This window comes from Hemiscyllium ocellatum, chromosome 7 (genome assembly GCF_020745735.1).
Source record: "Hemiscyllium ocellatum isolate sHemOce1 chromosome 7, sHemOce1.pat.X.cur, whole genome shotgun sequence".
NCBI classification, from domain to species: domain Eukaryota; kingdom Metazoa; phylum Chordata; class Chondrichthyes; order Orectolobiformes; family Hemiscylliidae; genus Hemiscyllium; species Hemiscyllium ocellatum.
Genome location: NC_083407.1, coordinates 15,522,301 through 15,537,867, shown reverse-complemented (window position 1 = coordinate 15,537,867; position 15,567 = coordinate 15,522,301). Strand labels below are relative to the sequence as shown.

The 15,567-nt window shown below is 43.1% G+C and overlaps 1 protein-coding gene across 1 annotated transcript in view; it reads right to left on the bottom strand.

Annotated features, from left to right (window-relative positions):
* Nucleotides 1-15,567, bottom strand: part of LOC132817323 (contactin-associated protein-like 5) — a 910,472-nt gene that overhangs the window by 436,060 nt on the left and 458,845 nt on the right. The window lies entirely within an intron of this gene.

Genomic DNA, 15,567 nt, shown 5'->3' with positions numbered 1-15,567 from the left:
GTATGTACCTTTCAAGCAGGGAGGAAGCTGTAGAGTGTGGGAGCTGTTATTTACAAAGAAGTGGAATCTCTGGTCAAGAGGAAGAAGAAGGCTTATGTTAGGATGAGATGTGAAGGATCAGTTAGGGTGCTTGAGGGTTAAAGGTAGCCCAGGAAAGACCTAAAGAGAGAGCTCAGAAGAGCCAGGAGGAGACATGAGAAGTTGTTGATGAATAGGATAAGGGTAAACCCTAAGGCTTTCTGCAGGTAATTAAGGAATAAAAGAATGGCGAGAATAAGATTAGCGCCAATCAAGGACAGAAGTGGGAAGTTGTGTGTGGAGTCAGAGGAGATAGGGGAAGCACTAAATGAATATTTTTCGACAATATTCACTCTAGAAAATGACAATGTTGTCGAGGAGAATACTGAGATACAGGCTAGTAGACAAGGTGGGATTGAGGTTCACAAGGAAGAGGCATTAGAAATCCTGCAGAGTGTGAAAATAGATAAGTCCCCTGGGCTGGATGGGATTTATCATAGCATCCTTTGGGAAGCCAGCGAGAGGATTGCTGAGCCTGTTGCATTGATCTTTAAATCGTCATTGTCTACAGGAATAGGGCCAAAAGACTGGAGAATAGCAAATGTGGTTCCCCTTTTCAAGAAGGGGAGTAGAGACAATCCTGGTAATTATACACCAGTGAGCCATACTTCAGTTGTTGGTAAAGTGTTGAAAAAGGTTATAAGAGATAGGATTGATAATCATTTAGAACTGTACTGAGGGAGGATATTCCTGGAAATACATCCAGGGAAGTTACTTGGGTGGAACTGAGAAATAAGAAAGGGATGATCACCTTATTGGGATTGTATTATAGACCCCCCCAATAGTCAGAAGCAAATTGAGAAACAAACTTGTAAGGAGATCTCAGCTATCTGTAAAAATAATAGGGTAGTTATGGTAGGGGATTTTAACTTTCCAAACATCGACTGCGACTGCCATAGTGTTAAAGGTTTAGATGGAGAGGAGTTTGTTAATTGTGTACAAGACAATTTTCTGATTCAGTATGTGGATGTACCTACTAGAGAAGGTGCAAAACGTGACCTACTCTTGGAAAATAAGGCAGGGCAGGTGACTGAGGTGTCAGTGGGGGAGCACTTTGAGACCAGTGACCATAATTCTATTTGTTTTAAAATAGTGATGGAAAAGGACAGACCAGATCTAAAAGTTGAAGTTTTAAATTGGAGAAAGGCCAATTTTGACGGTATTAGGCAAGAACTTTCAAAAGCTGATTTGAGGCAGATTTTCGCAGGTAAAGCGACGGCTGGAAAATGGGAAGCCTTCAGAAACGAGATAATAAGAATCCAGAGAAGTATGTTCCTGTCAGGGTGAAAGGGAAGGCTGATAGGTGTAGGGAATGCTGGATGATTAAAGAAATTGAGGGTTTGGTTAAGAAAAATAAGGAAGCATATGTCAGGTATAGACAGGATCAATCGAGTGAATCCTTGGAAGAGTATAAAGAAAGTATGAGTGTACTTAAGAGGGAAATCAGGAGGCCAAAACGGGGAGATGAGATAGCGTTGGCAAATACAATTAAGGAGATTTAAAAGGAAAATCCAAAGGGATTTTACAAATATATTAAGGAGAAAAGGGAACTAGGGAGAGAATAGGGCCCCTAAAGGTCAGCAAGGCGGCCTTTGGGTGGAGCCGCAGAAAATGGGGAAGATACTCAAGTAATATTTTGCATCAATATTTACTGTGGAAAAGGATATGGAATATATAGACTGTAGGGAAATAGATGGTGACATCTTGCAAAATGTCCAGATTAAGGGGGAGGAAGTGCTGGATGTCTTGAAACAGTTAAAAGTGGATAAATCCACAGAATATGATTAGGTGTACCGAAGACCTCTATGGGAAGCTAGAGAAGTGATTGTTGGGCATCTTGCTGAGATATTTGTATCATTGATAGTCACAGGTGAGGTGCTGGAAGACTGGAGGTTGGCAAACGTGGTGCCACTGTTTAAGAAGGGCAGTAAAGACAAGCCAGGGAACTATAGACCAGTGAGCCTGACCTCAATGGTAGGCAAGTTATTGGAGGGAATCCTCAAGGACAGGATGTGCATGTATTTGGAAAGGCCAGGACTGATTCGGGATAGTCAATATGGCTTTGTGTGTGGGAAATCATGTCTCATAAACTTGATTGAGTTTTTTGAAGAAATAACAAGGAGGATTGATGAGGGCAGAGTAGTAGATGTGATCTATATGGACTTCAATAAGGCATTCGACAAGGTTCCCCATAGGAGACTGATTAGCAAAGTTAGATCTCATGGAATACAGGGAGAACTAGCCATTTGGATACAGAACTGGCTCAAAGGTAGAAGATAGAGAGTGGTGGTGGAGGGTTGTTTTTCAGACTGGAGGCCTCTGACCAGTGGAGTGCCACAAGGATCAGTGCTGGGTCCTCTACTTTTTGACATTTACATAAATGATTTGGATGGGAGCATAAGAGATACAGTTAGTAAGTTTGCAGATGACACCAAAATTGGAGGTGTAGTGGACAGCGAAGATGGTGACCTCAATTTAAAACAGGATCTAGATCAGATGGGCCAATGGGCTGAGAAGTGGCAGATGGAGTTTAATTCAGCTAAATGCGAGGTGCTGCATTTTGGGAAAGCAAATCTTAGCAGGACTTATACACTTAATGGTAAGGTCCTAGGGAGTGTTGCTGAACAAAGAGACCTTGGAGTGCAGGTTCATAGCTCCTTGAAAGTGGAGTCGTAGGTGGATAGGATAGTGAAGAAGGCGTTTGGTATGCTTTACTTTATTGGTCAGAGTATTGAGTACAGGAGTTGGGAGATCATGTTGTGGCTGTACAGGACATTGGTTAGGCCACTGTTGGAATATTGTGTGCAATTCTGGTCTTCTTCCTATTGGAAAGATATTGGGAAACTTGAAAGGGTTCAGAAAAGATTTACAAGGATGTTGCCAGGGTTGGAGGATTTGAGCTATAGGGAGAGGCTGAACAGGCTGGGGCTGTTTTCCCTGGAGCCTCGGAGGCTGAGGGGTGACTTTACAGTGGTTTACAAAATAAGGAGGGGCATGGATAGGCTAAATAGACAAAGTCTTTTCCCTGGGATTGGGGAGCCAAAACTAGTGGGCATAGGTTTAGAGTGAGAGGGTAAAGATATAAAAGGGACCTCAGGGGCAACGTTTTCACTCAGAGGATGGTATGTATATGGAATTAGCTGCCAGAGGATGTGGTGGAGGCTGGTACAATTGCAACATTTAAGAGGCATTTGGATGGGTGTATGAATAGGAAGGGTCTGGAGGTATATGGGCCGGGTGCTGGCAGGTGAGACGAGATTTGGTTGCGATATCTGGTCGGCATGGACAGGTTGGACTGAAGAGTCTGTTTCCATGCTGTACATCTCTATGATTTTATGACTCTAAAAGAATAATTTGATTAGGGATAGTCAGCACGGTTTTGTGAAGGGTAGATCATGCCTCACAAACCTTTTTGAGTTCTTTGAGAAGGTGTCCAAAGAGGTAGATGAGAGTAAACCGATTGATATGGTGTACATGCATTTCAGCAAGGCGTTCGATAAGGTTCCCCATAGTAGGCTATTGTACAAAATGCAGAGGAATGGGATTGTGGGAGATATAGCAGTTTGGATCAGTAATTGACTTGCTGAAAGAAGACAGAGGGTGGTGATTGATGGGAAATGTTCATCCTGGAGTCCAGTTACCAATGGTGTACTGCAAGGGTCGGTGTTGGGTCCACTGCTGTTCATCATTTTTATAAGCGACCTGGATGAGTGCGTAAAAAGGTGGGTTAGTAAATTTGCAGACGACACTAAGTTCGGTGGAGTTGTGGATAGTGCCGAAGGATGTTATAGGTTACAGAGAGATATAGATAAGCTGCAAAGCTGGGCTGAGAGGTGACAAATGGAGTTTAATGCAGACAAGTGTGAGGTAATTCACTTTGGTCGGAGTAACCGGAATGCAAAGGACTGGGCTAATGGTAAGATTCTTGGTAGTGTAGATGAGCAGGGAGATCTTGGTGTCCAGGTACACAGATCCTTGAAAGCTGCCACCCAGGTTGACAGGGTTGTTGAGAAGGCATAGAGTGTTTTAGCTTTTATTAATAAAGAGATCAAGTTACGGAACCATGAGGTTATGCTACAGCTGTACAAAACTCTGGTGCGGCCGCACTTGGAATATTGTGTATAGTTCTGGTCACCGTATTATAAGAAGGATGTGGAAGCTTTGGAAAGGGTGCAGAGGAGATTTACTAGGAATGTTGCCTTGTATAGATAGAAGGTCTTACGAGGAAAGGCTGAGGGACTTGAGGCTATTTTCGTTAGAGAGAAGAAGGTTGAGAGGTGACTTCATAGAGACATATAAGATCATCAGAGGGTTAGATAGGGTGGACAGGGAGAGCCCTTTTCCGAGTATGGTGATGGCGAACACGAGGGGGCATAGCTTTAAATTGAGGGGTGATATATATAGGACAGATGTCAGAGGTAGTTTCATTACTCAGAGAGTAGTAAGGGTATGGAATGCTTTGCCTGCAACGGTAGTAGATTCACCAACTTTAAGTACATTTAAGTCATCATTGGACAAGCATATGGATGTACATGGAATAATGTAGGTTAGATGGGCTTCAGATTAGGAAGACAGGGTGGTGCAACATCAAGGGCCGAAAGGCCTGTACTGCACTGTAATGTTCTATGTTCTATGTTCTAATCCACCTAGCCTGTATGTCCATAAAAACGATGGACAATTTGGAATTGCCATGTAACCTGCGCATCTTAGGACTGTGGGACGAGGTCAGAGCACTCGGAGGAAAGTATAACTTGTTTTTCTGGAAAGGGTCACCGGATCTAAAACATATTCTCTCCACAGACCTCTGTTGAGTTTTTCTAGCAATTTCTGTTTTTGTTTCTGACATCCAGCATCCACATTTCTTTTGTTTTTATTAACTTGCTGTTTATCCAGTTCTACTGTCACGGATTAACAGGAAGAAATCTGTGTTTCTATCAATCCACCCAAAAATATAAGAGTAAACCAAATGTCAAAATCCAATTTTGAATCCTTGGTGTAATAACATAACTTTAAAATAAACACTAAAAAGATGCATTCATAAATGAATAGTTTCGAGTACCCAACTTTACTGTGTAAATATAACTGAGGTTATAACTTAGGTTCTTCAAGCTACATAAATTTTAATAGATAACATGTTTGATTCTGCTTACTCACGATAATAGTAATGCATCTGCTGAATGAAAAATGAACCAAATTCTTGTCCATTTTAGTAGCAATATTTACAGTATATAATTTTTTTTCCAAAGTTCCAAAACAATGCAACAGCATATAAAACAGTAATTTCTGCTCCTGGGATTCGAGGAAATCACCTCCAACTCCTAAAATACCTCAGAAAAGGAGCAGCTGTTACAACCAGAAATTTTTCCCGTCCTCCATCTTGGATTACCCAGAATCTGAGGGTTATCTCAGATTACAACAGGGTCTTGACCAAATGGGCCAATGGGCTGAAAAGTGGCAGATGGAGTTTAATTCAGATAAATGCGAGGTGCTGCATTTTGGGAAAGCAAGTCTTAGATGGACTTATACACTTAACGGTAAGGCCCGAGGGAGTGTTGCTGAACAAAGAGACCTTGGAGTGCAGGTTCATAGCTCCTTGAAGGTTGGAGGCCACTGTTGGAATATTGTGTGCACTTCTGGCCTTCTTCCTATCGGAAAGATGTTGTGAAATCTGAAAGGGTTCAGAAAAGAGTTACAAGGATGTTGCCAGGGTTGGAGGATTTGAGCTACAAGGAGAGGCTGAACAGGGTGGGGCTGTTTTTCCTGGAGCGTCGGAGGCTGCGGGGGTGACCTTATAGAGATTTATAAAATTATGAGGGGCATAGATCAGATAAATAGGCAAAGTCTTTCTCCCTGGAGTCGGGGAGTCCAGAACCAGAGGGCATAAGTTTAGGATGAGAAGGGAAAGATATAAAAGAGACCTAAGGGGCAACTTTTTCACACAAAGGGTGGTCTGGGTATGGAATGAGCTGCCAGAAAAAGTGGTGGAGTCTGGTACAATTGCAACATTTAAGAGGCATTTGGATGGGTATATGAATAAGAACGATTTGGAGGGATATGGGCCGGGTGCTGACAGGTAGGACTAGATTGTGTTGGGATATCTGGTTGGCACGGGCAGGTTGGACCAAAGGGTATGTTTCCATGTTGAACATTTCTATGACTCTAATTGAGAGTGCGGTACACTGACCCTTCTTGAGTCAGAAGGTTAAATTCAAAAGCAAGACAGAAGGAGTGTTACACTGAAGAAAATCTTTTTATACAGATGAGACATTAAGCATAAACCCTGCCTGATATCTCAGGTAAAGATTTTCTTTACAACAATGGAATATTTCTTGAAACCCAGGCTTTTGCTTATCTCTCAATTAAAATCACAAATAAACAGATTTCTCTGCTGAACTCAATGCCACAGAAGGCTGTGGAGACTATGTCATTGAGTGTCCTGAAGACAGAGATAGATAGGTTTTGATTAGTAAAGGGATCAAGGGTAATGCGGAGAAGGTAGGACAGGGGGGTTGAGAGACATATCAGACATGAACAAATGGCGGAGCAGACTCGATGGGTCAAATTGCTTTAATTCTGCTCTTACATTTTATGACCTTATGATCATTTATGTTGTGGCTGTTATTGGGAGCTTGCTATTGCTTAGCACACTGATGTGTCCAGCAGTCATGGAAGGTTTGTGGTAAATGTGCACTTTCAGTTCTTGCTTGGACAGGTCGTAGAGGCAGGTTCAATGGAAAGATTCAACAAGGCACAGGATGATTATTTGGATATAAATGATGTGCAGGGATTTGGGGGGAAGATCGACACTTGGGTAATATTACTGACACAAGTATGATGGACCAAATTTTATCTTTCTGCTCTGTGACAATTCTATATTTCTAAGTCTTTTGCTTTTCAAATTCACTTGTAGGATGTGGGTGTCCCTAGCTGGGCCAGTATTTATTGCCCATCCCTCGTTGTCCTTGAGAAGGTGGTGGTGAGCTGCCTTCTTGAATCGCTGCAGTCCAGCTGCTCTGTGTTGACCCACAAAGTCATTAGGGAGGGAATTCCATGATTTTGACTCAGTGACTAGGAAGAAATGGAGATATATGTCCAAATCAGGGTGGTGAGCAACTTGGGGGGGAGCTTGCAGCTGTTGTTGTGGTTCCCATGTACCTGCTGCTATTGTCCTTCGAGATGGATGTGGTTGTGGGTTTGGAAGATGCAGTCTAATGATCTTTGATGAATTTCTGCAGTGTTTCTTGTAAATAGTACACTGCTGCTACTGAGTGTCAGTAGTGGAGGGATTGGATGTTTTTGGATGTGGTGCCAATCAAGTGGGTTGCTTTGTCCTGGATGTAGTCAAGCTTCTTCAGTGTTATTGGCAAGTATTCCATCACACTCCTGACTTGTGCCTTGTAGGTGGTGCACTGGCTTTGGGGAGTCAGGAGGTGAGTGGCTCATCCCAGTATTCCTAACTTCTGACCTGCTTCTGTTGCCCCTGTGTTCATGTGGTAAGTCCAGGCAACTTTCTGGTCAATGATAATCCCAGGATGTTGCCAGTGAGGAATTCAGTGATGGTAACACTATTGAATGCCAAGGGCTGGTGTCCAGGTTGTCTCTTATTGGAGATGGCCATTGCCTAGCATTTGTGTGGCATGAATAGCACTTGCTACTTGGTACTTGCAAGCCTGGATATTGTCCAGATTTGTTTCATTCAAACATGGACAGCTTCAGTATCTGAGGAGGAAGACCAGAATTGCGCACAATATTCTAAAAGTATGAAACTTGAAAGGGTTCAGAAAAGATTTACAAAGATGTTTTCAGGGTTGGGGGGTCCAAGCTATAGGGAGATGCTGAATAGGCTGGGGCTTTTTCCCTGGAGTGTCAGAGGCTGAGAGGTGACCTTATAGAGGTTTATAAAATCATGAAGGGCATGGATAGAATGAATAGACCTTTTCCTTGGGGTAGGGGAATCCAGAACTAGAGGGCATAGATTTAGGGTGACAGGGGAAAGATTTAAAAGGGACCTAAGAGGCAACTTATTCACGTAGACGGTGGTGTGTGTATGGAATGAACTGCTAGAGTATTCCTGATAAAGGGCTTTTGCCCGAAACGTCGATTTTACTGCTCCTCGAATGCTGCCTGAACTGCTGTGCTTTTCCAGCACCACGAATCCAGATCCTGCTAGAGGAAGTAGTGGAGGCTGGTACAATTACCAGTTAAAAATAATCTGGATGGGTGGATGAGTAGGAAGGGTATGGGCCAATTGCTGGCAAATGGGATGACATTAATTTAGGATATCTGGTTGGCATGAAAAGTTGGACTGAAGAGTCTGTTTCCGTGCTGTACATCTCTATGACTCTAACCAATGTTCTCTACAGCTGCAACAGGACCTCCCAAACCCTTACTCAATGCTCTGTTGATTAGATTCCCTCCAGTGTGGAAACAGTCCACACCGAACCTCCGGACTCATTTCCCTCTGACTAATGCACCTAACACGATGGGCAATTTAGCATGGCCAATTCACCTGGCCTGCACATCTTTGAACAGTGGGAGGAAACCGGAGCACCCGAAGGAAACCCATGCAGATACGGGGAGAACGTGCAAATTCCACACAGTCAACCGCTGCTGGAATTGAACCTGGGATCCTCGTACTGTGAGGCAGCAGTGCTAACCACTGGGCCACTGTGCCATTCCAAAGCACTCCGAATAGGGACATGAACCTGGGACCCTATGATTAAAAGTCTGATGCTCTACTGACTGAGCTATCCGGGCTCTGTTGTCTTATGTGTTTTATTTTTGAATCGACCTGTTATCAGACACCGCTGGAGCAGATGGTACTTGAACTCTACCACTGTACCACACCAGCTCTTTTAACAGTTGCTTTTCAATGGGGCCTTTTGCTCACTGTAGAGAGACTGGCATAACCATGCATCCTGTATCTTTCACTTCAAGCAACTTATTTGACTCCTGCTTTCTGCAGGATAGGAAAGAAGAGGCTGTGGGCCTGGTCATCATCCAACAGCCAGGCAGACCATTAAATTGAGACTCAATAGAATGCAAAGCAGCAGGTCCAGTGAGGTGACAGGCAATGGAGTAAGAGGTCACAAATGGCCTATCCTTTGTTGTCATTGAAGTTGACGTGGCATTACCAAGCATAGGACTAATCGTGAGCTCACATGTTTCAAAAGCAATCAGCCTATTGATTCCAACTGGCATTTATAGGTGATTGCTACATATAGTTGCTAATGAGCAGTTTCAAAACAGAAAGATGGGCTCAAATAATATTTCTGGTTTCATTCCCCATTGCAAAGGTATAATTCAACAAACATGACTGGAGCATACACATGTCAATTCAAAACAATCGACTTCATAGCATTACTCAGTACTGGCAGAGGTTGTGGTTCCTGAAAGAACTCACCAATTCAACTCAAACCCCTCCTCTTTCCCTTTAGCCCCACAAGGTTTCCCTGTTTAAGTATTTCCACAAGTTTTTTTTTAAGTAATCTTTAAGTTTTCAATTATTTCTAATCTGTGTTGTCTAATTACAAACCCCTTCTCCCTATTTACTTGATCAAACCTGCTGAAAAATTTGAAACACTTTTGTTAAACTATCCCCGAGCATGTGCAGTCACAATCCCAATTGATTCCGATCTTTCCACATTTCCAAGATATCCTTGTTCTTCATGTGGTCATGAAATGAACTACACTTCAGGCCACACTGAGCACTTACTCAAAATCTCAGGAAGAGGTTACATGAATGCTACTAGGTGCAAAGCAGGTAAAAGGTGGACCAGTTGACTTGTCAGAATTGAAGGAGAGCATTTTCATTCAGTTAGCTAAATGTTGACATTGACAAAGAAGATGGCTTGATTCATTCCATCACTGCTCCATCACTGGAGTATTGGGATAAGTGATGACAATTCCTCGCAGCTGAACTCAGCTTTCCAGCCCAGTCCTTCATATCAGATCTTAATTCCAAGGTTTATAGGTAACACGCCTCAAGTAGGAAACTTTGTTCCCTCCTCACAGTCAAATGTAGACTAGAGTTTCTCAGGCCTCTGTGGGAGGGCCCAAGAAATTCCTAAAAAGTTCCACTCCTAAACATTTCGGATAAACTCCTATTTCATATATTGTTTCTTTTCCCCCTCTGTCAACTATACAGTCCTCCAGAGAACCATCTCCAGTCCCTGTCCCACTCTCATGAACATGATAAAGACAGGGTCTCCCTTGTCATAACTTTCCACCTCATCAGCCTCCGCATCCAACGTATCATCTTCAAACACTTCTGCCAACTCTAATTAGACCCCCCACCCCACCAAGAACATCTTCCCCTGCCTACTCCTTTCCGACTTCCACAAGGACTGTTCCTTTCAACATTCCTTGGATTGCATGACGCTTCCCATCAACCCCTCCAACTGCCCTGGCACTTTCCCCTGTAAGTGAAAAAGATGCAACAACTGCCCATACACCATCTCCCTTACCTCCATCCAAGGCCCCAAACTGTCCTTCCAGGGGAGATAGAGGTTCACCTGCATCTCTCCAACCTAGTCTACTGTATCCAGTGCTCCCAATAAAGTCTCCTCTACATAGGTGAGACCTAACATAAACTAGGCGTCCGTTTTACTGAACATCTTGGCTGGGCTCAAAACAGCCAGTCTGACCTCCTGGTCACCACCCATTTCAATTCCCCCTCCAGCTCCCTCTCCAACATGCCCATCCTTGACCTCCTCCATTGCTGCAGTGAATCTGACCGCAAATTGGAAGAACAACATCTCATCTTCTGCCTGGGCATTTACAGCCCAGAGGACTTGACATTGAGTTCTCCAACTTCAAATAACCTTCCCAGCCATCTCCTGCCTCTCTTTCCAGCCCTGCCTTTGCACTTCCATCTCTCTGACCGACCCTGTCTTCCACCTACCAACTGGATTCATCCCTCCCATTCACCAACCGGGTCATACCCATTACCTATCCCTACCTTGCCACTGCATTAGTCTCCCCATCCCACTCATCCCCTTTATCAGTCGTTCCACCTACCCCCGCATCTTGCCCTGAAGGGTTTTTTTTTAATAGAATAGAATTCTTACAGTGCAGAAACAGGCCCTCCAGCCCAACAAGTCTACACCGACCCTCTGAAGAGTATCCCACCCAGACCCATTCCCCTATTTCTCTGCTCTGACTACTAACCTAACCCACACATCCCTGAACTCTAGGGGCAATTTAGCTTGGCCAATTCACCTAGGCTGCAGGAGGAAATCAGAGCACCCGGAGAAAACACGCACAGACACAGGGAGAATGGGTAAACTCCACACAGTCATTCACCGAGGCTGGAATCGAACCTGGGTCCCTGGCACTGTGAGACAGCAGTGCTAACCACTGAGCCACCCCAAAGATCCAAACCATTGGCTTCTCTACCTGCCGATGCTGCCTAGCTTGCCGTGTTCTTCCAGCCTCCTATTTGTCTACTTTCAATAGGATTGCGGCTGATCCAGCCCACCTCACTTTCCTGCCCTTTCCCCGTAACCCTCGATTCCCTGACTCATCAAGGATTAAACTATCTCAGGCTTAAATATACAAAGGTACTGTTTCTACAATGGTAAGGATTTCTATAGATATTTAAGTTAAAAGATAACAAAGTGAGTGTTGCTCCTATAAAAAGTGAATGTGGGGAATTAATATTGGAAGATAAGAAGCTGACAGATCAATTGAGCATGTAATTGGCGTCTGTCTTCATTTCAGACAACACAGGTAAGATCCCAGTAAATCAGGAAATGAAGGGGAGTGAGAATTCCAGGAAAATTATAATCCTCAGGGAAGTGGGACTGAAGTAAATTGTTGGAGATATGGGATGATAAATGAGGAGCACTTAAAAGATATGGCTGATAAGATAGTTGATGCATTGGTTTCAAGTTTCCAAACTTTGTTAGATTCAGAGAAGGTTCCATTGATTAGAAAATGACAAATGCAACTTCTTTATTCAACAAAGCGAGGAAGACAAAAAGTAAGAAGTTACAGGCCGGTAGCTTAACATCTTTCAGAGGCTTAAAGTTATTGTTAATGATATGGCAGCATGAACTTAAAGCATTTCAAAGTAATCAAGCAGAGTCAACATAATTTTGTGAAAAGGACAACATGTTCACCAAACTTACTGGGGTGCATTGAAGAAGTAACATGTGTTATGGATAAAAGGGAAATGGTAGATGCGTTGTACTTAAATTTCCAAAAGGTATTTGATAAGAAGACACATCAAAAATCATCGCAGATAATAATAGCACATGGTGTAGAGGGGTAACCTGTGTAGGATTGAGCAAAAATCCCCATATTTGGCAATACTGGACCAAAATCTTGGACTTACCAAATAACTTTTAAAAGTTAAAAAGAAAGGTCAGCCGGACTCTAGTCTGGGAAAATTATAGATACAGAGACAGCCCAAATATCCAATTTACACATTCTCTTAAAAAGAACAATTGACCAGGCTTAAACCCTACATAACCCAGACTGATTGGAGCCTCTGCCAGACATTCAATATTCATGCACAGCGATACCAAACATTCCACTTAATCAAAATACATTCACACCTACTCTTAACTATTAGGAAACCAATTGCCTCAAAGGGAACATCAGTAACACAATGGCAAGCGCAGATTTGGTTCGAAGATAAGGGACCCAAAATCAGTATAACTGCAAGCCCCAATCTCACTTGAGAGTGTGATTGTCCCCAGGAACTATCTGCACAGTTACCTCTAGAAGAGGAATCCCAAAGAACTGTATTCCCTGGAACTATTTGCACAGCTATCGCTCCAGAAGAGGGATCTCAAAGAACTATCTCCCCAAGAACTATCTGCACAACCATCTCCAGAAAAGGGATTCTGACATCAATTCCAAAACCTACCAACACAGGCCTGTTCTGTACCAGGAGAACCAACAGCAACCAACCACAACCGGCAGACCTGAGAACTGACAACACCCGAAAACAAGGCCCCCAGGTACATCCTGAGGTGAAAACCGACTGTAAAAACCACCAGGAAGTAAGGAAAACCAAGTACTCACCTGATAAATCCAAAGTGCGTCCCATCGCAGCAGTGGACTCAGTCCAGGCTGAAGACCTCAACATTCGAAGTCTTCATCGAGGCACCGGGTACAGCAAGCAGGAACAGTCAGCTGTATCTCAAAATCACAGTTTTCTCCAGTAGTAAGCTAAAACTCCCGGGATCCCAATGTTTCCAACCTAGCTAGCATGGGTGGGAGGGAAGGTGTGTGGTGACAATGCAGGTGCTCCAAGGATAGGAAGCCCGATTAAAGTTTCTGAAATCAAAACCTGTGTTCAGCTTCTAATAGTGTTGAATCTGTGTTTAATCTAATAGTGCATCTAATTACAGTCCTGTATGTAGTTAATTTCACTGTTTGTTATACTGGTACGGTGGCTCAGTGGTTAGTACTACTGCCTCACAGCATATGGGTCCCGGGTTTGATTCCAGCCTTGGGTGACTGTCTGTGTGGAGTTTGCTCGTTCTCTCTGCGTCTGCCTGGGTTTCCTCCCACACTCCAATGATGTGCAGGTTAGGTGAGTTAGCCATGCTAAATTGTCCATAATATTCAGGGATGTGTAGGTTAGGTGCATTAGTCAGGGAGAAATGTAAAGTAATAGGTTAGGGGAGTTGTTTACCCTTTGGAGGATTGGTGTGGACTTGCTGGGCTGAAGGGCCTGTTTTCACACTGTAGGGATTCTATGAATTTTGTATTTAATAAATGCAGAGATTCTTTTGCCCTGAAACACCTGTCTACTACTTTTTTCATTTCACATTTCCTGAATAGGTCCAGTGCCATAACCAGGGATCTGGGGGTGATTTGAACCACCTAAAAAAATTGGCAAATAACTGATCACGAACAAGAAACTGACACCTAAATTGATGTGAATAGAAGATTAGCAGGCTAACAGGAAACAGAATGTAGGTAGGCACAAATGGGTCATTTTCTGGTTGGCAAGATGTAATGAGTGGATCAATTCTGGTACTTCAACTTCAACTTCTAACAACAAATATAAATGAGTTAGATTAAAGAACCAAAGGTCTGGTTGATAAGTTTGCCAATGACACAAAATTAATAAGAAAGTGAGTTTTGAAGGGGACTTGAGAAGGATACAAAGTGACAGATAGTTTCATGAATCGGCAAACATCTGAGAAATGGAGTGCAATATGAAAGTATCCATTCCCATGCATAGTATAGGATTCCTTATTAAAGGAAGCATATAAAATATGTTGGAAGCAGCGCAGGGAAGATCTACAGGGTTAATACCTGGAATGGGTGTGTTATACAGGAAAGCAGAAGCAGGAGGAGGCCATTAGCAACATTGAAACAGGCCATTCAGCCCCTCAAGCCTACTCTGCCATTCAATAAGACCATGGCTGATCTGTGGTCTAACTCCACATGCTGCCTTGGGCCCATATCTTTTGATCTTGCTGAATAAAAAAATGTTGCTCTCATATTTAAATTTCACAATTGAATTAGCATCAACCATCATTTGAGGAAAGGTATTCCAAACTTCCACTACTTTTTATGTGTTGAAATACTTTCTAATATCTCTCCTGAAAGGCCTGGCCCTAATTCTCAGACTGTGCCGCCCTCGTTCTAGAATCTTCAACCAGTGGAAATAGTTTATCTTCATCTACCCTGTATTTCCCCGTCAATATCCTGAAGACATTGATTAGATCACCCTTAACCTTCTAAATTCAAGAGAATAAAGGCCTTTTTTTTCTAATCTCTTCTTATACTCAACTGCTGAAGTCTAGATATCATCCTTGTAAACTTGTATTGAGCTCCTTCCAGGGTCAGAATACCCTTCCTAGGATGGGGTACCCAGATCTGCTCACAGTACTCCAAGTGGGGTCTGCGTAGATTTTTGTATAACTGCAGCATATGAAGGCCATTATTCCAATGGCATTCTTGACTATTTTCTGCAGCTGCTTGTGACATTTTAAAGAGATGTACACCTGAACCCACAAATCCCATACTGTTTGATGTCATGAATAAATCTTTGTCTTGAATGCACTTAATGACTGAGCGTCCACAAGCTCTGAAATAGAGAAATCCATCGACTCACTTCTGAGAGAAGAATTCCCTCTCATCTCCGTCCAAGATGGCTTGTCTCTTATTCTGCAACTGTATCCTAGTTCTTGACCCCACACCCAGGGTAAGTAAGCTCTGAGCAACTACTATGTCTATCCATTTCAGAATTCTGTATATTTCCATGGGATCCCCTTTCATTCTTCCAAACACTACACAGTGCAGAACTCATCTCCTCTATCTCTTCTCATGGGAGAGTCCAACCATTCCAGGAATTGGTCTGGTGAACTTCCACTGCTCTCCCTCTGTGGAAGCATATCCTTCCCTTGGCAAGGAGCCAGAACATCACACTGTACTGCAGCTGCAGTCTAACCAGTGTTCTACACTTCAGTGCAGTACTCAAGGAATGTTAAACCAAAGTGCATGCATGGGAATGATCTCATG